The sequence below is a fragment of the Rana temporaria genome, chromosome 2, assembly GCF_905171775.1.
Source record: "Rana temporaria chromosome 2, aRanTem1.1, whole genome shotgun sequence".
NCBI classification, from domain to species: Eukaryota; Metazoa; Chordata; class Amphibia; order Anura; family Ranidae; genus Rana; species Rana temporaria.
Genome location: NC_053490.1, coordinates 125,600,278 through 125,624,030, shown reverse-complemented (window position 1 = coordinate 125,624,030; position 23,753 = coordinate 125,600,278).

Sequence of the window (23,753 nt, the reverse complement as noted above, 5' to 3'; positions counted from 1 at the left end):
TCCTCTGTGCTCTCCAAGCTGCAACTGACCTCGCTGGCCCCGCCCCGCACTTTTATATTGCCACTCCCCTGCCTCTTGTGCCCAATCCTGCTCTCCTAGCTCCCCCACTCAACTCTTAGCCAATCCTGCTCCACCTAGCACCACACCCCTCTCCCAACCAATCCTGCTCCTCACACCTCCCCCATCCACGATGCCTGAACCTGCCTGTGTCACTAGACACACTGTCATGCCCGGCCCTCTGCTATTCTTGCTGTCTTTTTGCTCCGGGCCTCCCTTTATATTGGCTTCTAAAATGAACAAATGCAGTAATTTAGAAATTGGATGAAAGGTTCAGCACTGGGAAACTTTTTAAAGGATAAAAGGTGCATTTTATATACAATTATATGCATCAGACCTAAATGAGAGACACATGAGGGGGAAAGAGGGATAAAGGGACATTGCTTCAAATCAGGGACAATCCCTTGAAATCAGGGACAGTTGGGAGCTACAGTATGTTGTTGTAAGTGTGCTTATGTCTGTTATCAACTATATTTCAAGCCTTTAAAATGGCCAGTGTCATATCTGATTATATATGCAGCACTATGGCAACTGCAGATCTAACAGAGGCTAAGATGGCACTGTCCTTGGCCATAAAGAATAAGATGACATAGTTTTACTTAAAAGCTGAAGTTGAGCCTCTGTAATTGAAATAGTTCTAATACATAAAGGCTGCATTCACACCTGAGCGTTTTGTCGCCTGAAGCGCTCAAAAACGCTAGAGGGAAAAAAATACATTATTCCCTATGAAGATGGTTCACATCTCCACTCCAAAACGCCTGACGCCGAACGCCTGAAGCTCAAACAAGTTCCGGACCCTTTTTTGTCGCACGAATCGGGCGGTTTGGGCGTTTGAGCGTTTCTATTTCCCATAGAAAGTCATGGAAACGCTTGATTCAAGCGACTAGCGCGACAACGAGCGTTTGCTACGGGCGTTTTGTCGCTTTAATCAATAGAACATTTCACCCAGGCAGAAGATAAAAAAATCTACCAACATAGCAACAAGTGATGAAAAGATGATAATTTTTCCTATTGGCTAAAATAGAAAACGTCAAAGTACAAAAATGTCGGATGACGCTGTATGCAAACGTGCAAATAAGCATGAAAACGCGACAAAACGGCGGAAAAAAACACCGGAAAAAAGCGACCGAACGACCTACGCTCAGGTGTGAATGCAGCCGAAAGGTGTGGGCCAGGGACCATAAGACTGGGGAGAAAAAGGCTACATGATGCTCCTTTAAAAGTAAAGCGTTTGTAACCCTAAAAAGAAGGACCCTGTTACTTTAAAGCATGAATAACAGCACAGTGCTTGTGTTGGGTAATTTGGCCCTTTCTATCACCTAAAAAACCTGGCTGATCATGCCTGGTTCTGCCCTCCCCCCTGTAAACTGACCATAGTTTATCATGGCTGCTGAGCCTTGAGTTTATGTGCCTTTGTCATCCTCTGTCTCTCCTCTGTCCTCTCCCCCCTCCCCTCCCTGCCTGTCAGCTCTGTGTGTGGGACACCCCTCCCATTCTAGCACCGTTCTGAGCAGTGCAAACATTACTGCTCACAATCACTGCCAGACCCTTTGCTAGGATAACACGTAGATAAGACGCTTTTTAAAATTCTTCTTCTAAATACCTGAGATGTCATAGGGAGATCTCGGCCCCTCCCTCTGCAGTACATACATTGGAGGAAGAGAGCGATGGGTGGTCACGTGAACGCTGATCAGCGAGAATTTAAAAAAAACTCCATACACTGTATAGTACATGTTTCTGTACTACTTTTGGCGACTCTGGGTGCAATTTCAATAGACATCTGTGCAGGAAACCGCACAGATGTCTCTGAAATCGCCCCCAAACTGAAATGCAGGTATGAAATCTTTTTCAATCCCGTAGCAGTGTGAACCTAGGCTCCAGCCAGAAGAGGAGAAGACTGGAGCGCTGACTGCCGAAACATAAGGAACATAATTGTTGCTAACTGAGCTTCCTAGACACAACACGCAATTAACTGTCTGTATGCAGGGGGCAGGGGCCTACCAATATTTATTTTAAGAGTAAGCTAAGATAAGAGTATCCAATGTCATATATGCGTTTGAAAAATATTGATATATTGACATTTGAAGATTTAGAACCCTGTACCTATACTTGAAGTATTTTTAAGATGGGTGTGTTGCATTTTCAAAACGTTTTGATGCTTAAAAATGAACAAGTGAATAATACTTCTATTTTATTCTATATACATGAAATATTTGGAGTACTAAAGTAAGTAACCACTGACACTAATTGTCTCAGTGTCATGCCACTGGCTTCCAATGTAAGGTGGCACTATACCACTGACTACGAATGTTAGAGAGCACTATACAACAGACAACCAATGTAGGAGCGCTTATCACTTGCTACCAATGTAAGGGGGCACTATACAACAGACAACCAATGTAAGGGTGATTATCACTTGCTACCAATGTAAGGGGGCACTATACAACCAATGTAGGGTGCTTATCACTGACTACCAATGTAAGGGGGCACTATACAACAGACAACCAATGTATGGGCACTTATCACTGACTACTAATGTAAGGGGGCACTATACAACAGACAACCAATGTAGGGGCGCTTATTACTGACTACCAATGTAAGGGGCACTGACTACCAATGTCAGGGGGCACTATGTATATCACAGAAAACCAATGTAAGGGGCACTAATTACTGACTACCAATGTAAGGGGCACTGATTATCAATGTAAGAGATCACCATACCACAGACTACCAATGTAAGGTGGTCATTTTACCACTGACCATCAATGTAAGGAGGCACTATACCACTGAGAGCCAATGTAAGATGACACTTGTTCACTGACCACCACTGTAAGGGAGCACTTTGTCAATGACTACCAATGTAAGTGAGCACTTTAGCATTGGCTACCAGTGTAAATGGGCACTTTATCAATGACCACCAATGTAAGGGGGCACTTTACCACTGACTATCATTGTTACAAGACATTTTCCCGCTGACCATCAATAGAGAGGGGTTGGTGTAGCTGTGCCCAGGACTGAGAGTTCTCCCCACGGACAAGGTTTAACTTATAGAGCTGACCATTCACCACACAGGATGCAGACATAACATCCAACCAATCACCAGCACCCCAACTCTCAATTCCGCCTTCATCTCCTGAAAAATAGCCAATCCACTTATTAGCTATTTGCGGGCAGCACAGGCTCAAGGGGTAGCTGCTTTGGGCCCCACAACAATGACTGGGCCCAGTACAGCTGCCACTTTTAACCCATGTTAAGGATGACCCTGATGTTTTGCCATATACTAGGTGGTGTCTCCAATTGGTGGACTTTGTAAATTGTACTAAAAATTACAGTCCCCCAAAAAATGTATCTGTATATTGAGTTGTTCATTCAAATTACTGGGAATTTTTCTAGTATTGTCCATTTTTATACTGTTGAAGAAACAGACATATTAATATGCATTTGATATGGATCTGAAAGTTATTTTTATATTGTAATATAAGTGTTACTGAGCACACAGGCACTTTGCACAGTAAAATTCCACAGACAGCAACTTTTATGTATATTTTGTATAAATCCCTAATCTCTTGAGCCACAGATAACGTCTTTGTGGAACGAAATTCTATTATAATTTCCTCCTGACATGTGTAATTGTTTGTTCTGACAAGCTGGTAATGTATTATTTAATATGAATTGGTCTTGTCTGTACAGATAATAAAATCAGATCAATTAGAAGGATACACATTCAGTAGGACACAGTCATGCATGTTACGTTTTCTTTAATGCTCAATTCCCAGTATACATCAAATAGATGTTCTGAAGTCATTATCTTAATGTAATTCTAAGCGTCTCCTGTAATAGCTCATACAGAAAGCAGATAAGAGGATGATTTTGGTAATCATAGAAAGCTTTGTTATGTTTTTTCTTTATGTTTTCCCATAGAGTACACCAGTTTAGCATTATTGTTGACTTTGGCTTTTGGGATTATATATACTGTGCTATGAATGGTATTGAGGTCATGGAAAGCAAAGATGACCCTTTTTGATGGTAACTATACATGATAAATTTAGTTAGGCATTCGATGTCAATTATTTTTCTAGGTGTGACAGAAGATCAAGATGTGTGATTTCATTCTGTGATTTTCGACTTAATTGCCATTTTGCTGTGAGGATCAAACAGAGATCCCCAGTGTACCCATGTGACTTAAGCCAATGACTTTTTTGTTCATTCTCCCATGATTTTTTTCTCTACTATTTACAATTGTCCCTCACAAACAATACATACATTATATACCAGTAACCATCCCTATACATCTAAACACTAATTACTGTAAAAGTGTATATACAAGGACAAGACAGTGACTTGGTAAGTGAATAATGCAAAGGCCAAATGATCAATTATTAGCTAGGACTTTTTGTCTATGCAGATGATACATACATTTCTATAAGACAAGCACAAAACAAAAGGTGCACTGATAATGTAGTATTTTTTATAAAATAGAAGTAGGACAAAATGCACTCACAGGAGGGTGATGTAACGGTAGCGCATCTTTGACCCAGGTCCAGACAGTAGAGACTACTGCTGCGTACACGATGGGATTCTACATTGGAAAAACCTTGGATGGTTTTTCCGACGGAATTCCGCTCAAGCTTGGCTTGCGTACACACGGTCACACAAAAGTTCTCTGAACTTTCGTCCGTCAAGAACGCAGTGACGTACAACACTATGACGAGCCGAAAAAATTAGGGTCATTGCTTCCAAGCATGCGTCAAATTGTTTCCGAACATGCGTCAGATTTTTGCTACAGACGATCGGATTCAGCTCTCAATCTTTTGTTGGTGGAAATTCCGCCAGCAAAAGTCCGATGGAGCATACACACGGTCCGAATTTCCGTTTAAAAGCTCACATCGGACTTTTGCTGTCGGAATTTCCGATCGTGTGTACGGGGCATACACCTTTCACCATGGCCAGTGGCTGGGGTTAGGCTGTGCGTGTGATGGTTACCGGGATGAGCTGCAGCAGACCTTTTCTGACTTGACTCAGATTTCTATGCCTGCTCTACATCTCTCCAACCTCCCATTTTACAACAGTATAAAAACAATTATATTTTACAATACTATATTCCTTGTGAATAAAAATGATCTTGTTAATTTTTTTACATCTCAATCTGCTAAAGGATAGATGGCTTATTTTATAATGAATAAACATAGAGCACATTGTCCCTTAAATTGGTTGCTTTGAGATAATATTTAATTTTGTTACTTTTAAAGGTAACTAATACTTCTGATCCAGATTTTAAAACATGTCCCTCAAAATACTTTTGAATATTGTCATCATATCCAGGTTCCACTGTGGCCTTCCAAAAAGCATACTGGCACTTATCCAGTATACATGGAACTCTAATGCTTGACTCCTAATAAGGGGTAAAAAGGAGAGCCTGGGAATCAACTCTTGGGCAAAACATCAGGTTTGTATTCAGGCTCTAGGTATGACAGTCTGAAGGTTATAAATCCAGTATGATTTCCTCTGTAGAACGAACCTATCCCTATTTTTGAACGGGGTCTAGGAACATGTTCTATCACCATCCCTTGAAGGTCGTGGATTTGATGCTGGGCATCGACAAAGTGGACTGCCATAGGCTTGCCATGATTACTTGATTTATACAGTCGACTGTTCTTGACTGCCACATTAATATTGCTCCTTTGCTTCCAGAAATGACATTTAAACAAAACCGTGGTCTTGCCTATAAAAGCCAAATAGCATGGACACTTCAGTAAGTACACACAGAACTCTATGTTCCATTTTTAGTAATTGTGCAGATGGTATACCTGTCCCATATGTGTGTGCAGAAATGTAGTGCCACAGATGAGGGCATTGTAAAAGTTGCAGTTCTGTAATTGTAGGTCTGGTCTGTTTCTTATGAAACTCCATTACAATGCTGTACTGGAACCTGGTGTGTTGGCTATTAATTTACTAGGTTGCCTTAAAGGAGTTGTAAAGGAAACATTTTGTTTTGCTCAAATTACTGTTTACAGTGTATAGAGACATAATAGTTAACTGATTCCTTTTAAAAACGATTAAAAATAGATAAAAATCAATCATATAATGTACCTGTAGTTTCAGTTTCGTTTATGAATGTTATCCTGCCTCTGTGCTGTATAGAGCCATAGAGAAGTGATGGCTTGGAAAACAAAACTAGAAGCTCCCAGTACTGTGGTCCTCAGGAAACAGACAACCAGGAAGTGTCCAGAACAGAGCAGAATTACAGCAACATCAGAGCAAAAACGAACAATGAGGACATGAAACCAGGACTGCAATAAGGTAAAGGAAGCTATTTAGCTAAAAAAAAAAATCCTTTAGTGACCCTTTAACTTTTCTCCTCCAAAGCCCTAAGTCCTGTGTCTTTGTTTTTTTGTTTTTGTTTTTTTCGTTCCTCTGTTATCAGCACGATAATTTCTGACAAGTTCTCAGACAACTTAGATAAAACCAGCCTGAATTTGTGTCTGGGTGCTATAAATAGATTAGCAGAGAGCTTTTTTTGTCACAGCACAGCTCTGAACATTCCATCTTCCTCTGCCTAAGTTAAGGGGGGGGGGGTGCCTTTCCTCCAATCAGATGTCACACAGTGGGCCAGATTCAGGAACATCAGCGGATCTTTGGTCCGGCGCAGTGCATCTTTTTTACACTGCGCCGGAGCAGCGCAGAGAGGCATGCTAGTGATTCAGGAAACTTTTTTCCTGTCTCTTGCCCCGGCGTGGCGGATTTTACACGGCGTAAGGCGGCGTAGCGCGGCGTAAGGCGGGGTAGAATAAAATGGGTGGCTCCCTATGCTAATGAAGCGGGGAGCGTGGCGCAGGGGTCACGGCGGGGCGCAGAGTCGGCCGCGCATGCGCAGTGTGCTCCCTGGGGCAAATGCCCCAATCTGCCCATGCTCAGAACTGCCCCCCGGCGTGACACCTGCGCTACGCCGGCCCACTGCCTATGCCCAGGCCATAAATCAGACCAGAGTTCCGCCCTACAGGTGCAAATGTTCCCAAGCAATTTTATCAACTGCTAGGTAATTTGCTATTGCTCTTGCTATTGTCTGTGCATTATTATGTCTGCTGAAGAAGCAACAGGTGGCCGGATGACCAACTTTAGCCCTGAGGAGAGGGCAGTAATTATTGAGGGGCTCTCCCAACATGGGGACCGCCTCTATGGGCCACAGAGTGGGCACACTGGCAAATCTGATAAAGAGCGAATTTTTGCCATCATTACTAACCAGGTCAATGCTTTGGGGGTTGCGGAGAGGCAACCCAAACATATCAGAAAAAAAATTAATGATTTGCGCAAACTGGTTAAAGACAAGTTGGTGGCAATGCGTAAACATGCCAGGGGAACAGGTGGTGGGCCAGCAAAAAAAATTACATTGACATCAGAGGACCTTGTGGTGGCCAGGTTCCTGTTATGGAACCATGAACCAGACGTACAACAAGAGATAAGTGAAAAATAAGAAGGCTTTATTGAATATCAAGCATTAAAGCAAAAGTCCAAAACAGATGGTGAACCCGAATCAGAGTCTTGCGAAGCCAGAGGTCAGGAACCAGAAGGGTAGTCAGACGAAGCCAGGATCAGGAACCAGCAGGGATGTCAGACGAAGCCAGGATCAGGAACCAGCAGGGAAGTCAGACGAAGCCAGGATCGGAACCAGAAGCAGCAGCAGTCTTAGAAGCATGTGAACACAGGAGGACCAAGCAAGGAACTGAAGCCACAGAACTCCTATATATATGAGCCAGGCATCCAGCTCCTCCCAGTGGGAAGGAGGAGCCGCAGGGTGGGAGGCTACAAGAGACCTGGAAACCAAGATGGCCGCCAGCACATGTCAAACGAAGGAGACAGGAGAGAGGTAAGACCATGACAGTACCTCCCCCTCAAGGGCCCCTCCTCCGCGGTGCAAAAAACGGTTTCTGAGGGAAGCGTGCGTGGAAGGCTCGGAGCAAGGCAGGAGCATGGACATCTGCGGAGGGAACCCAGGAACGCTCCTCTGGACCATAACCACGCAAGTGGACCAAAAACTGCACCCGACCGCGGACCAGGCGTGAGTCCAGGATATTGCTCACTTCATACTCCTCATGATTGCCCACTTGGACCGGACGAGGCCGAGGAACCGAGGAAGTGAAGCGATTGCACACCAGTGGCTTCAACAGGGAGACATGAAATACGTTGGAGATCCGCATGCCAGGAGGAAGCGCAAGGGCATAGGCTACCGGGTTTACCCTGCGAAGCACTCGGAAGGGACCAACAAAGCGAGGAGCCAGCTTGGGAGTGGGCACTCGGAGGTTGAGGTTGCGAGTGGACAACCATACACGGTCTCCGACCTGGTAGGAAGGAGCAGGCGCTCGTCTGCGATCAGCCTGGAGTTTCTGGCGCTGCGCAGAGACCTCAAGGGACCTCTGGATCTGTACCCAAGAAGCACGTAGAGCAGAAAGGTGATCCTCCACAGCCGGAATATCCTGGGGAGAGAATGCCTCCGGTAACACGGCAGGTTGGAACCCATAATTGGCCATGAAGGGAGACGTCCCAGAGGAAGAGTTCACAGCCGTGTTCCTGGCAAACTCAGCCCAAGGCAGGAGGTCAACCCAATTGTCCTGGTGATCGGAGACATAGCAACGAAGGAATTGCTCCAAGGCCTGATTGGATCGTTCTGCGGCCCCATTGGACTGAGGGTGGTAGGCCAAGGAGAAGGAGAGATGAATCCCCAACTGGGAGCAAAAGGCGCGCCAGAACCTGGACACAAACTGACTCCCCCGATCCGACACTATCTCTTTGGGCAAACCGTGCAACCGGAAGACCTCCCGGGCAAAAATCGTGGCCAACTCTTGTGCAGAGGGTAACTTCTTGAGAGGAACACAGTGGCACATTTTGGAAAACCGATCCACAATCATGAGAATGACCGTATGGCCTCGGGATGCAGGGAGGTCCACAATGAAATCCATCCCCAGGTGTGACCATGGGCGCTCCCCGGTGGCTATGGGTTGCAGCAGACCCAACGGAAGGTGCCGAGGGGACTTACTTTGGGCACAAACGGAGCATGCCGCTACATATGCGGCGATGTCGGAACGTAGGGAAGGCCACCAGAACAGACGTGAAACAGCCCAGGACAGCTGATTCTTACCAGGATGCCCCGCGGTCTTGGAGTTATGGTAGGTTCGCAACAACCGAGTGCGCAACTCCTCAGGCACAAAACATCTGCCGTTGGGTGTCCCAGAGGGAGCACCAGACTGAGCCGCCAAAATCTGCTCACCAAGGGGAGAGGTCAGGCTGGTGCGAATGGCGGCCAGGATCTGATTCGGAGGTATGACCGAAGTCGGTATAGATTCCTCCCTGGACAGCTCGGAGTACTGCCGTGATAAGGCATCCGCCCTGATGTTCTTGGAACCAGGTAGGTAGGAGACCACGTAATTAAAACGTGACAAGAACAGAGCCCATCTGGCCTGACGTGGTGTCAATCTCTTGGCCTCAGAAAGGTAGGTCAGATTCTTGTGGTCCGTCAGGATGAGAACCGGAACCACCGAGCCCTCGAGCAAGTGCCTCCACTCTTTGAGAGCCTGCACTATGGCCAATAACTCCCTGTCACCAATCTGATAGTTGCACTCCGCGGGTGACAGTTTCCGGGAGTAAAACCCACAAGGAAGCAGCGGACCCTCTGGTATCCTACGCTGAGACAGAAGGGCGCCTACTCCCGTCTCGGACGCGTCCACCTCGAGGACAAAGGGCAACCCAGGGTTGGGATGAGACAGAATCGGAGCTGACACAAAGGCGGATTTTAGGGCCTCAAAAGCCTGGATGGCCTCGAGCGGCCAGACCTGGGAATTACTGCCCTTCCTGGTCAGATCCGTGAGAGGCTTGGCCAGCATGGAGAAGTCCCTGATGAACTTCCGATAATAATTGGCGAAGCCCAAAAAACGCTGCAAGGAACGAAGACCACTGGGCTGAGGCCACTGTAAGACAGCCGAAACCTTCTCAGGATCCATGGAGAACCCCTCAGCGGAAATGATGTAACCTAGGAAGGTTACCTGGGATCGGTGAAATTCGCATTTCTCAAGCTTACCGAACAGCTTGTTCTCTCGTAACCGTTGCAACACTCGTTTGACATCCAGAATGTGGGCCTCCCTGGATTCAGAATATACCAAGATGTCATCCAAATAGACCACCACACACTGCTGCAACAGGTCACGGAAAACATCGTTGATGAATTCCTGAAAGACTGCGGGCGCATTGCACAACCCAAAGGGCATAACCAAGGATTCATAATGACCGGTCCTGGTGTTAAAGGCGGTCTTCCACTCATCGCCCGCCTTGATCCTTACCAGGTTATATGCCGCCCTCAGGTCGAGTTTGGTAAAGACCGTGGCCCCTTTAAGGCGATCGAACAGCACGGAAATCAAGGGTATCGGGTAAGCGTTCTTGATCGTGATGCGATTGAGGCCCCTGTAATCGATGCAAGGCCTCAACTCACCGCCCTTCTTTTTCACAAAGAAAAATCCAGCCCCTGCCGGGGACAAGGATTTGCGAATGTGACCACGGGACAGCGCCTCCATCACGTACTCCTCCATGGCCTCATTCTCCGCAACCGACAGTGGATAGACCTTGCCGCGAGGAGGAACGGCACCAGGTTGTAACTCAATGGCACAATCATATGGGCGGTGCGGAGGTAGGGCAACTGCGCGTACCTTATCGAATACATCCCGGTACTCCTCGTATTCAGGAGGCAACAGAGAGTCCGAGGAAGTACACAGCAACTTGACAGGCCCATGGATGCACTTAGCCCCACACTGTGGTGACCATGAGAGGATCTCGGCCGATCTCCAGTCAAAAGTCGGATTATGCTTCTGGAGCCAGGGGTACCCCAAGACCACCGAGTAGTGTGGAGACGAAATAACTTGGAAGCAGACCGACTCTCTGTGAGCGGCACCAATGGCTACCCCCACTGGAAGGGTCTCATGAGTCACGTGTGACGGTTGGAGGGGTCTGCCGTCTATCGCCTCTAGAGCCAGCGGGGAACCTCGAGCCTGTAGAGGAATGGAATTGGCGGCAGCGAACTCACTATCAATGAAAAAACCACCAGCACCAGAGTCCACCAACGCCTGGGTCGTCACCGAGCCCCCGACCCAGGAGAGGACAACAGTGATCAGTGGTTTATCAACACGGGAAACCGGGGACGAGGAGACTCCACCCAAGATCTGCCCCCGACAGGATCTCAGGTGCGAGCGTTTCCCGGACAGTTCGGACATGCCAACCGAAAATGCCCATCGAGACCACAGTACATGCATCGGCCCTCGCGTCTCCGGAGTACCCTCTCCCCCTCGGACAAGCGAGCAAACCCCAGCTGCGAGGGTTCACCCCCAGACAAGTCAACACCAGGAGGCGTGGGAGGAGAGGGAGGCACGGGTGGGACAGCAAACGTAGGCGCCAAACTGTTAGGAGGCCTCCGCAGGCTCACCTTAAAGGAAGGTCTCTCCCTGAGTCTGGTGTCAATCAAAATCAGGAAAGAAATAAGAGCCTCGAGCTCCACTGGTAGGTCCTTAGCTGCAACCTCATCCTTCAAGGCATCCGAGAGACCATGAGAGAAAGCAGCGACCAGGGCCTCATTATTCCAACCTACCTCTGCTGCCAGGGTACGAAACTCAATGGCGTATTCGGCTACGGATCGTGAACCCTGTCTGACGGACATAAGGAGCTTCGCAGCAGAGGCGGCGCGAGCCGGCACATCGAATACCTTCCGAAGAGAAGCAACAAAACCGGAAAACTCGGCAACCACCGGATTGTTGTTCTCCCATAAAGGACTGGCCCAGGCCAAGGCCTTGTCCGAGAGCAGCGAGATCAAGAACCCCACCTTTGATCTCTCAGTGGGAAAGGCATGTGGCAGCAACTCGAAATAAATGCCCACTTGGTTAAGGAAACCTCTGCACTGAGTTGGCTCTCCCCCAAATCGCTGTGGAAGGGGGGCAGAACCGGACATACCCCGAAACACCGCAGGCGCAACAACAGGTGTCGAGGTAGACTCTGGCGCAACAGTCGGATCGGCCGTGGGAGCGGGCCCAGGAGCGACGACTGACCCATCAGCAACGGGAGCGAAATGAGCCATGCGTTCAAGCAGGGTTTGCAACGCCACGGCGAACTGACCCATCAGGGACTCCAGCTGATCAAGTCTGGCAACCAGCGTGGGTAGCAAGGATGGCTCTGTACCGTCAAAATTCATGGCTTGGTCCTAATGTTACGGAACCATGAACCAGACGTACAACAAGAGATAAGTGAAAAATAAGAAGGCTTTATTGAATATCAAGCATTAAAGCAAAAGTCCAAAACAGATGGTGAACCCGAATCAGAGTCTTGCGAAGCCAGAGGTCAGGAACCAGAAGGGTAGTCAGACGAAGCCAGGATCAGGAACCAGCAGGGATGTCAGACGAAGCCAGGATCAGGAACCAGCAGGGAAGTCAGACGAAGCCAGGATCGGAACCAGAAGCAGCAGCAGTCTTAGAAGCAAGTGAACACAGGAGGACCAAGCACGGAACTGAAGCCACAGAACTCCTATATATATGAGCCAGGCATCCAGCTCCTCCCAGTGGGAAGGAGGAGCCGCAGGGTGGGAGGCTACAAGAGACCTGGAAACCAAGATGGCCGCCAGCACATGTCAAACGAAGGAGACAGGAGAGAGGTAAGACCATGACAGTTCCTAGATCGTTCGGTGGTGGAGGGCCTGGATGGGTTTGATTCTGGAGAGCAGCCCTTGAGGACAGGTAAGTGTGTTTTCTCTTCTTTCTGGTGTGTTGCATGTGTGTGTGGGGGGGAGGGAACAAGTGACAATTGTGTGGGTCCACCAACATCTGAATGTTTTGTGTCCTCCACAGATGTGCAGGATGGAGCTGGGCCATCATCGGCTGCCGACCGACCCACCACATCCAGGGTGGAGACTGCCCCTACCTCTGTGGTGGAGGAAGTGGTGGAGGAGCAGCCCGTAGAAGAGGAGGAGGAAACGTTTATTTTATTTTTGGAGACCCCCATTCCTGACCCCTCCCCCACCTCCCCCCTCATGACATTTACCCCCCCAGGGCTCTCTAGCCCTATCAGGGATTCCCCACCTAGGGACCCAAGCCCCTCCCAGGCCGGGCCCTCACAGGACCCAAGCCCCTCCCAGGCCGGGCCCTCACAGGACCCAAGCCCCTCCCAGGCCGGGCCCTCACAGGACCCAAGCCCCTCCCAGGCCGGGCCCTCACAGGACCCAAGCCCCTCCCAGGCCGGGCCCTCACAGGACCCAAGCCCCTCCCAGGCCGGGCCCTCACAGGACCCAAGCCCCTCCAGCCGTCCTCAATCTACTCCTGCCCCAAGGATGGCTCGTCAAAAAAGGAGGAGAGTCCATGACGAGCTGGAGGTGTCTCTGGCAAGGGACCAAACTAAACAGACCCGCTATATGGGGTATCTTGCGGGGGATCTCTCACGGGTGGCTGCTAGCCTGGAGTCCTCTGCAGAGAGCCAGGCTGCCTGCACTCTGGCAATGAAGGAGGCCATTACTCAGCAGGCTGGCCAGAGTTTACTAATAAACGACAGCCTCCAGGACGTGGTGGGTAACGGGGCAGCCCTTCTCACGTCTCTGGGTGAGCTTCAGGCCACCACAAGCGAGCTGGTGGCAGAGGTCCGCAGCCTGGCAGGTGCAGTAAGAGAGGAGGGGAGGCTGACACGGCGCCAGCAGCGCAGCAATGTGACCCGCCGGCTGCGGATGCAGGCTGCAACTAATATCTACCTTAATAGGTTAGCCGTGGCAATGGAGGGCAGGGATGCAGCTAGGGAGAGACTGGGGGAGGTACCACCACCACCACCCCCTGCCCCACCAGCCCCGGCCCCACCAGCCCCGGCCCCACCACCCCCTGCCCCACCACCCCCTGCCCCACCAGCCCCTGCCCCACCACCCCCTGCCCCACCAGCCCCGGCCACACCAGCCCCGGCCCCACCAGCCCCGGCTCGCCGCAGGCAACTGCGCCCCAGGAGCCGAGGGCCAAGAAAGAGCCCACGACAGGGCCGTTGATTTTGGTTAAATTTAATTATACTCAGGTTTTTTTTTTTTTTTTTTTTTATAGTCATGTTATTTAAATTTTTTTATTTTTCTACTCAGGTTATGAGAATATTTTTTTCCATTTTACTCATGTATTGCAAAAATTTATTTTTATTTTCTCAAGTTATGAGAATTATTTATTATTTTATATGCACACGGGAGTTAGTGCATGATTTATTCATAAAGATGTATGAATGGACAGCAACATAATTGGAGCCTTGGCGCGGCGTTGCTGCTCCCTAGTACCATGGGTGGTACTTCGGTCTAATCCAATTCTGTGTGAATGTGGGGTGTATGTGTTAGGGACCACAGTGATGTGCATGCATCCATTAACATTAATTTAATCGTGAAAAATAACGTTCGACGAGGCGACTCCTGACTGCTCTTCCTTCAGCAGACGGGTTAGCCTCTGGCAGGGGGGGATAATGTGGTTGGGGGGTCAGGTCCTCACGTAGCTCAATCTCCAGGCCCCTTCTCACTGCAAAGTTATGGAGAATGCAACAAGCCCCGATAATTTTGCAAACAAATTCAGGGGAATATAACAGGGTCCCCCCCAGACTTATCCAGGCAGCGAAAACGAGATTTCAGCAGACCAAATGTTCGCTCCACAACTCCATGGGTCCGTGCATGGGCTAGGTTGTATCTCTTCTCTCCTGGGGTTTGGGGGTTCCGGAATGGGGTCATCATATGTGGTCCAAGTGCATATGCTGCATCACCTGTAAGGGAAAAGACAGGAGGATGTTACTCATGCATGTGCCCCTCGTGATGTCTATATCATGGGGGGGGACAGTCATACCTGACACCCATGTCACTCACCAACCAGCCAGCTGTCCCCGTAGACGTTCTGGTCAAATTCATCTGGGATGTTGCTATGACGATAAATAAAGCTATCATGGCATGGGCCGAAATGACGACACTCCCTCTCTCTATCACTTTCCCTTTCTTTTCCCCTCTTTTCTTTCCTTTTCTCTTTGAAGACCCCTAGTGTCTCCGGTTGCTTTGATACTTAGAAGTTAAGTCTACTGCTTAGTATAGCCATAACATGTGGTTAGTCCGGAAGGACAATGGCCAGCTTGCACTTCGCCATGTTGGCGGCACTGGTTTTAATAGGCAAGCTGGCATACTTGCAACTGCTAGACAGAGAGAACATGAACGCCCTAGGCTACTGTTACGGTGTTTATTCTTTATGTTCCCATTGCGGGCCTGCGGCTCTATGTGGCTGTATGTTATGTACATTGGAACCATTGACCAATAAAATTGTTATTGATAAAAAAGCTATCATGGCACGAGCCGGGGTGTTTGGCACGGACGTGCCATATTAGTCCTTGGGCATCTACTATAATCTGCACATTAATCGAATGCCAGTGCTTTCGATTACAATAAATGTGCTCGATGTCACGGGGGGGCTGAAGTGCCACATGTGTACAATCAATTGCACCCACTGTGCCAGGAAATCTATCAATTGCATAAAAATCTTGCATTGTCTTCATCCGCTGGACCTCCTGGGAGGGTTTTATGAAGAGGTGGGACATGTGTCTCAATATTGCTGGTATCACCTGGTGAACACACCTGCTCACGGTGGCTTGTGACATCCCAGCCGACAGTGCACTTGTCCTTTGAAAAGAACCAGTGGCCAAGAAATGAAGTGTGGCTAATACCTTCACCAGTGGCTGCACTGCATGTGTGCGGAGTGTGGGGCTTGTGAGGTCATCCTGCAGGAATCTGGTGATTTCCAGTATGGCTTCACGGCTGAACCTGTAGGTGCGATACACCTCTGCGTCCCCCATGCCAAAAACATTAATGCGTGTGCGGAAGATTATCTCCTGTTCCCTCCTACGTGCCCGTCGACGCAGAAGTGCAAGGACCACGGCTGCCCCTGGCATGATGGCACACAGGTGTTGTCCAGCAAGTGTACTTGCAGCTCAGTTCGTCTGTAGCGATGTGGTTTTATCTGCTCTCCAAATGACCTGTGCAAGTGTGGTGTAAAGTTACCCCTGCTTTATAAAGGGTAACTTTCCGCTGCAAACCAGAGTTACACGCACCGGGAGTAGCCTGCGCCGGCAATTCGTAATTTGCTGAATCGGACCAACTCCCTCATTTGCATATTTAAAATAGAAAAACCAGGGCCGCGCTAGTTCAGACCAGCGTAAATGGGCGCCCACGCCGCACCGGCGTGGAAAGGTCCAAACGAAAAAAAAAAATCTACGTTACGGCGTAATATTGTTTGCTGAATACGGCGCGGAGATACGCCGGCGCAAATTGGCATTTACGCCGCGCATCTCAGTCTACACCGGCGGAAATTGTTCCTGAATCTACCCCAGTGTGTGCCAAGAATCCACTCCTACTGCTGAACCAGAAAGTAAACATCTCTAACATGGTGTTAGAATTCTAAACAGTGTAGCAAGCTGAAGACTTATGTAGGGAGATTTGTTTAATCTCTGTGTATCATCTGCGGCTGTTCACTCCACTTTAAGCCACATCATATGCAGATTGAAGTTTATTATTTTGATCTGCAGATACATGAACAATGTAAATACAAAGTAAAGTTATCACTACACTTGTATCTTTGAATTCCTTGTCTTAAAGCAGTAAAGCTTCTTAAAAAAAAAAAAAAGTTTTACCCTGCTAGCTAGGTAATATTATAATGTGCTAGTATGTATCACATACTAGCTCGTTATTAAATACTTACCTTAAAAGAAAGCCTTCCAGTGGCATGATGTCACCCCTGACAGGGCTTCCATCTTCACCCCGTCTTTCTTCCAGAAAGCTCCTGCAGTCTGATTGGCCGAGTCACAATGCAATGCGCATGGGACCCCTGGATATGACACGGAGCGCTAAAAAAACGGTACAGGTATGCTGTTCCTTTAGAGTTCATACGCAGTTGACTTCACCAGCTGCTGCTCACTAGAATATCTCCTAAACACGTTTAGAAATATTCATTTTACCTACAGGTAAGCTTTATTATAGGCTTACTGTAGGTTAATATGTCACACAAGACTTTACTACCACTTTAACAGTGTATATAAACACTGTGTTAGAAGGGCCATTTGATAGACATTTATGTAATAGCCGTCTATGCATTTACACAGCACATTCTGGCTGTCAATTTGGAATTGCTGGAAAAAAGTAGAAGGGGCAGAAGGACAGGGCATGTTACAGACACCTTGGGGTCAAATTTATTGTGCGCTTTTGAAAGTGCAGTTGCACTCTGCAAGTGCAATTCCTCCAAAGTTTAGTAAATGAGGGAGAGCTCTGCTGACTTCCATTATCCAATCATATGCAAGCAAAAATGCTGTTTTTTTTCCCTTGCATTGCTCTTTGTAAAGAGAAGCTTCACCTCATTTAATAAGCTCTGGGGCAACGTACTGCACTTTCAAAAGTGCACAGTCTAGTTGCCTTTAGTAAATCAACTCCCTTGTGTACTTCGATGAAACTTTTTTCCGTTGTGTGTGTAGAAAGCCCAATGTTCACAAAAGTTTAAGCAAAGCCCTGTACACACGATCAGTCAAAACCGATGAAAACGGACTGAAGGACCGTTTCATCGGTTAACCGATTAAGCTGACTGATGGTCTGATGTGCCTACACACCATTGGTTAAAAAACGATCGTGTCAGAACGCGGTGACATAAAACACACAACGTGCTAAAAAAAATGAAGTTCAATGCTTCCAAGCATGCGTCGACTTGATTCTGATGCTTTTGACAGATGCTTTTGTATACCAACGACCAGTTTTGACCCATCGGTTAGGCGTCCATCAGTCAAATTTTAAAGCAAGTTCTCTTTTTTTTGACCGAAGGATAACTGACCGATGGGGCCCACACACGATCGGTTTGGACCGATGAAACGGTCCTTCAGTCCGTTTTCATCGGTTTTGACTGATCGTGTGTACGCGGCCTGACTGTTAGCAAAGTTTTAAATATATGCATTTACCCTGATTTGTAACAGTTACATGTATAGTAGCACAAGAAACGATGGTGATATATAAATATTAATCAAGGATGATCGTCATCGATATGCTAATAAAGCAGATAATAAACAAGAAGCAACCAATCACTTATTTCAAGCGTTTAATGTATGAACAGTACATATCCATGCTTATTTGTGTATACTGTATGTAGTAATTCAATGTATTGCAATGATTTTACACAGGCTGTTGCTTTACAATTGCCTTCAATTATTGTAATGAGCCAGAATTTGTTGTGCTACATTTAGTTTTATCTATTTCTGGTATAATATATTTTCCCATAGAAAAAAAGTTTAAGCTGGTCCATGTTATAATTATTAGTGATTGCTGGCAGTGGCGTCTCCAGCTTTCATATTTAGGGGGGGCACATGAGGGGACAGGGACAAAAGTAGGGGGGCCAACTATAAAATGCAATTATATATATATATATATATATATATATATATATATATATATATCCTGGGGCCCTTTACTACGATCCCACTATGGGCCCTTTCACATGTTTTGCAGTGAGCTCCCTTCCTACTATACTGGGGCCCCCCAGGGTGGCAGAAAACAAGAGATATATGTCATCAGCACACCAAGAAAATATAAGGGTGGGAGAACTATCAGGGTTTCAAAGGTTGTCTTGCCACCGGGCCCTGGTGTTCTGCCACAGTGGGGATCCCCAGCTGTCCTGTCCCTGCTATTTACAGCGCTGGTCTGGCGTCTGTCTCCTTGGCAGCGGCGGCAGTCTAATAGGACCTAGTGCTGGTGACATTATGGGTGCATGCAGGGAAAGGCTGGCACTATTGGTTACAGAGAGCCGAGCCCCCAGCTGGTCACCTAGCAGCAGTAATGCTGCATAACCTTCTCTGTTGACATGCTGATCGGCATGTGATCCAGGTGATGCTCCCAGTCAGATCTAATAAACACAGTATTTATTAGCATCAAGAGTACAACCACATAAATATAATCAACCGTATGATCAGCAGCCATGTGGGCTCTATGCCTGTAAAGTGTGGGCTTTGATCAATAAAATCAGTGATATTTATGACTAGGATTTGACTAAGAGCATCACCTGGATTGCATCCCGATCAGCATGTCAGAGAAGGGTCCACTGCTGCTAAGCAACCTGCATGGAGCTCAACTGTCTACAACCAATAGAGATGGGCTCGGGTGTGTTTGAAATCCCACATGCCCGATCCTGCCAGGAACCGACACTCCACAGTGTTAATCAATGTATGGGCTGCCTAAGAGCTAAGACCAGCCATAGACAGTTTAAATCTCAGCTGGTTCAGCAGAAACTGGCTGAGATTTGAACTATTAATAAGCAGATTCTCTTATAATTATCACTAGTGGTTGCTGTATAGCCACTGGTGATAATCACTGTTTGTCGGGAGAATATAATTGCTGGGCAGGAGGGATATTCCCGTCAGCACTGTCTGTGTTGATGGGGGAATCATGCAAGTTTCTTTCCTGCAATCTGTGGATGCAGGAAAGAAATTTGCACTGTATATATTCTCTGCATAACTGAAAGTGAAAGTAAATTGTGAATGTTTTGAAAGAACAGGAGAGGGGGAGGGAGACAGATGGGGGGGGGGAGAAGGGATGGATATAATGTAGTTCAGTGATTACAGTGTACTGCAGTCTGCAGTGCACACACTTAAACACGGCCCAGGCTAGAATATCTGGTTGTGTGAGCGCTCACATTATGCAGTGTCGGCGAGCACAGGGAGGGGGAGGAATCCCCCGCAGAGCTGACTGGGGATGCTCTCCCTCTCGGGGAGCAAAATACAAAAATTGCAAATTTTTTTTGGGGGGGGGCACATGGTGGGGAACAGCATGATGTTGGGGGGGTCAGGGCCCCCTCTGCCCCCCCCCTAGGGATGCCTCTGATTGCTGGCACTTCCATTGAGCATACAGCAGCTCTGTCTTTGTACAGACCTGAGCATGATTTTGCCAGCAGCACACTCTTATTAAATATTTTTACCTCTTATGCCCTGTACACACGATCGGTTCGTCTGATGAAAACTGACCGATGGACCGTTTTCATCGGACGAACCGATCGCGTGTGGGCCCCATCATTTTTTTTTCCCATCGGTGAAAAAAAAATAGAACCTGTTTTAAAATTTTATTATGGTTAAAAAAACGATAGAAAAAAACGATCGTCTGTGGGGAATTCCATCGGTCAAAAATCCATGCATGCTCAGAATCAAGTCGACCCATACTCGGGAAGCATTGAACTTCATTTTTCTCAGCACGTCGTTGTGTTTTACATCACCGCGTTTGGACATGATTGAATTTTTAACTGATGGTGTGTAGGCAAGACTGATGAAAGTCAGCTTCATCTGATATCTGATGAAAAAATCCATCGGTTTATTTTCATCAGACGAACCGATCGTGTGTACAGGGCATGAGGGGGCTGGAAGCATATCCAATGCCTCTTAGAAAATGCCAACATTGGCCTTGTCAATACTTTTTTTTTATTGTTTATTTATTGAATATTTCCAAAGGAAGTAACAGCATACAATTTCACATGAAAGAGTCAACAAAGGGGATAAAATCCCAATGAAGAATAATCATAACAAGTTTTGTGTTAAGGGGAACAATATAAAGTCTCAAGTAAATGCAAAACATTTCAAATACATCATGGTATAGGAATAAGAAAGACAATTAGCCAGTAAAACACGGTTAACAATAGCTTAGGTGATATTTTTTCCACTTGTTTGATCGAGATAACCCGCTCCTCAAGCACATGAAGTCAGAGTTACCTGCGAATCCTGAATATATATTCTGAAGACTCCCATTTCCCCCATATGGCGTCAAAACTAGTTAGGGAGTCTTCAATTACAGCCGTAATGCTTTCCATCCTACGAATGTCTGTAATGGCTGCCAGAAATTGTGTAAAAGAAGGGGGAGTATTGGTAAGCCAGCACTGGGGTATAGCCGGTTTAGCAGCTAGTAGGATGAAGGCCATCAATTTCCTAAGGGGTTTAGGTGTTTTCGGAAGGGGTAATCCTAGGAGGATGTGTATTAGATGCCGAGGTACAGGGATACCCAGGACCTTTCCCAAACGGGCATGAATCCGAGACCAATAGGGTGTGATCATAGGGCACTCCCAAAATATGTGGTACTGGGTGCATAAGGAAGAGCCACATCTCCAGCATTGTCCGGAAGGTGTCAGCTTCCTTGCCACTAAAAATTCCGGGGTCCTGTACCAAAACATTATTATTTTATAAGACGTTTTCCTTCTGGGCCACACACCTAGATACTTTAGAAGTAGCCTCCCAGATGTCCTTCTATTCATGAAAAGAAATGAGTCTGCTTAAAATATGGGACCATTTCCGCATTTAAGAATGAGTTTGCTCTGTGATAAGGGGAGTAGTGTGTAAAATCTTATAAATGGTGGATATTAGGTGAGGTTCATAAGGGCCTCTAAAACATAACAGTTCAATTTCCGTGGGCCTAGTTAAGGTCAATTGCGATATTCTGGTGGAGATGAAGGCCCAGATTCACAGAGAGGTGGGCGCACATTACGCCGCTGTAACGCAAACGCCGTACGCCGACGCAGTGCGGAGAGGGAAGCACTGCATTCAGCAAGCTATTGCTCCCAACGCTGCGTCGGCGTAGCGTAGGTTTTGAAGGCGCAGGCCGGCGTAGGTGGAAGTGGGCGTGACCCCATGCTAATGATAGGGCGAGCGCCGGACAGGTACGCCGGCGTGGTGCAGTGGTTTATGCCCGGCGTATCACGACCAGCACATGTGCCGTGACGTGGACGCATGCACAGCACCCCTCTGTGCATGCTCACAACCACGCCGGCACAACCGCCTAAGATACGCCGGCCCACCGCCTACGCCGAGAACATAAGTATGCCCAGCCAGACGCACATCCAGCGCAAAAGTACGCCAGCTTCTGTTCCCTGGTGGAGAGGTACTTTTGTGATCTGAAAAATGTCAGATAGTGAGTTTGAAAGGGAAAAGAGGAAGAAAAATGTCTCTGTGGGTGAGAGGGCGATCCTCACCTCTGCCATTGCCAAGTACGATACATACCTCCATGGCGCACAGAGCGGGAGGACCAGCAAGGCCAGGAAGATGGAGATCCTGCAGAAGGTGACCCTGGAGCTAAACACCCTTGGCCATGAAACCAGGACCTGTAAGGAGGTCCAAAAAAAGATCAATGATATGCGTCGGCGGGTCAGGGAGAAGCTGGCCAAGATGAGAAGGCACCTCAGGGGCACGGGAGGCGGATCAGCTACTACTGTCAAGGTGACAGCTGAGGAGGAGGTGATCGCCAGCTGCCTGGAGCAGGAGCAGGTGGAGGGCCTGGAGGGTTTTGACTCCAGCGAACAGGACTTGAGGAGAGGTAAGTGTGTTTCATCCCCCATGCGGTGTGGAGCATGTGAGGGGGTACAAGGGAACATGTGACAAGTGTGTGGGTCCACCAACATGTGAATGCTTTGTGTCATCCACAGATGTTCTGGAGGGAGCTGGGCCATCTTCTGCTGCTGGACGGCCCACGCCATCCAGGGAACATCTTCTTCCTCAGTCTGACCCCCTGGGAAGCCACTAAACAACGGTGGAGGGGAGTGCTCTTGAGGTCGTTGTGGAGGAGCAGGTGGACATCCATCAGGAGGAATGCCTTTACCTTGAAGAGGATACCATCTTTGCCGGTCCCTTCGAGACGGTGGACCCCCTGCCGACCTCGACGCCCATCAGGGGAACACCCTCAAGGGCTACCCCGGCCAGAGGATCCCCCTCAAGGGCTACCCCGGCCAGAGGAACCTCCTCAAGGGCTACCCCGGCCAGGGGAACCCCCTCAAGGGCTACCCCGGCCAGAGGAACCCCCCCGAGGGCTCCCAGGAAGGCTCTGTGCAAGACCAGGGGTGTAGCCAGATCCCTCCAAGAAGGGCTGGAGAGGGAACAGGCACGCCAGACACGCCACATGGCAGATATTGCCATTGACCTGCACCGAGTGGCTGACAGCCTGGCCTCCTTTATCGGGTCCTCAGCAAAGACCCAGGCTGAGTGCACAGTGGCTGTGCAGGGCACCCCAGCCGCAATGCAGCAGTGCCTCACCCAACAGGCTGCACATACCATGGCCATCTCGGACTGCCTGCAGGAGGTGAATGCGAATTGCACAGCCATGGCCACATGCCTCAGTGACCAATCCCAGACCCTGGATGCCATGCATCACCACATGGTAGCAGGGGGTCCCTCAACATCTGGGGACCAGGGATCGGACGTCCAGGCCACCCAGGAACGGCACACCGCTGCTACTGGGGAGCTGCAGGCCACAGCAGCAGGGATCCTGGCAGAGGTTAGGAGCCTGGGCGAGATTGTGCAGGCCAACACTGCCGCTATCCAGTCAGAGGGTCACCAGAACAGGCGCCTACAGCGCCAGAACAATGCCAGGCAACAGCTGCAACCAGCTCCAGGAGCGACAGCCCAGGGGATGAACCTCAACGTGATGCCCCACCCCCCCACCCAATTTGTCGCCATGACAACTGAGGAGCAGAACTCTGGGCACGAGGCCTGGCCCACGAGAGGGAAAATGACTGCAGCTCAGAGTCTGAGCTTTATTTTTGATTTGTGTGACGTGCACAGATGCATGTGCCGTCCTCCTGTAAGGGCATGCCATGTCGGACAATGACATGATCCAATTTTTTTATTATTTTTACACTGAC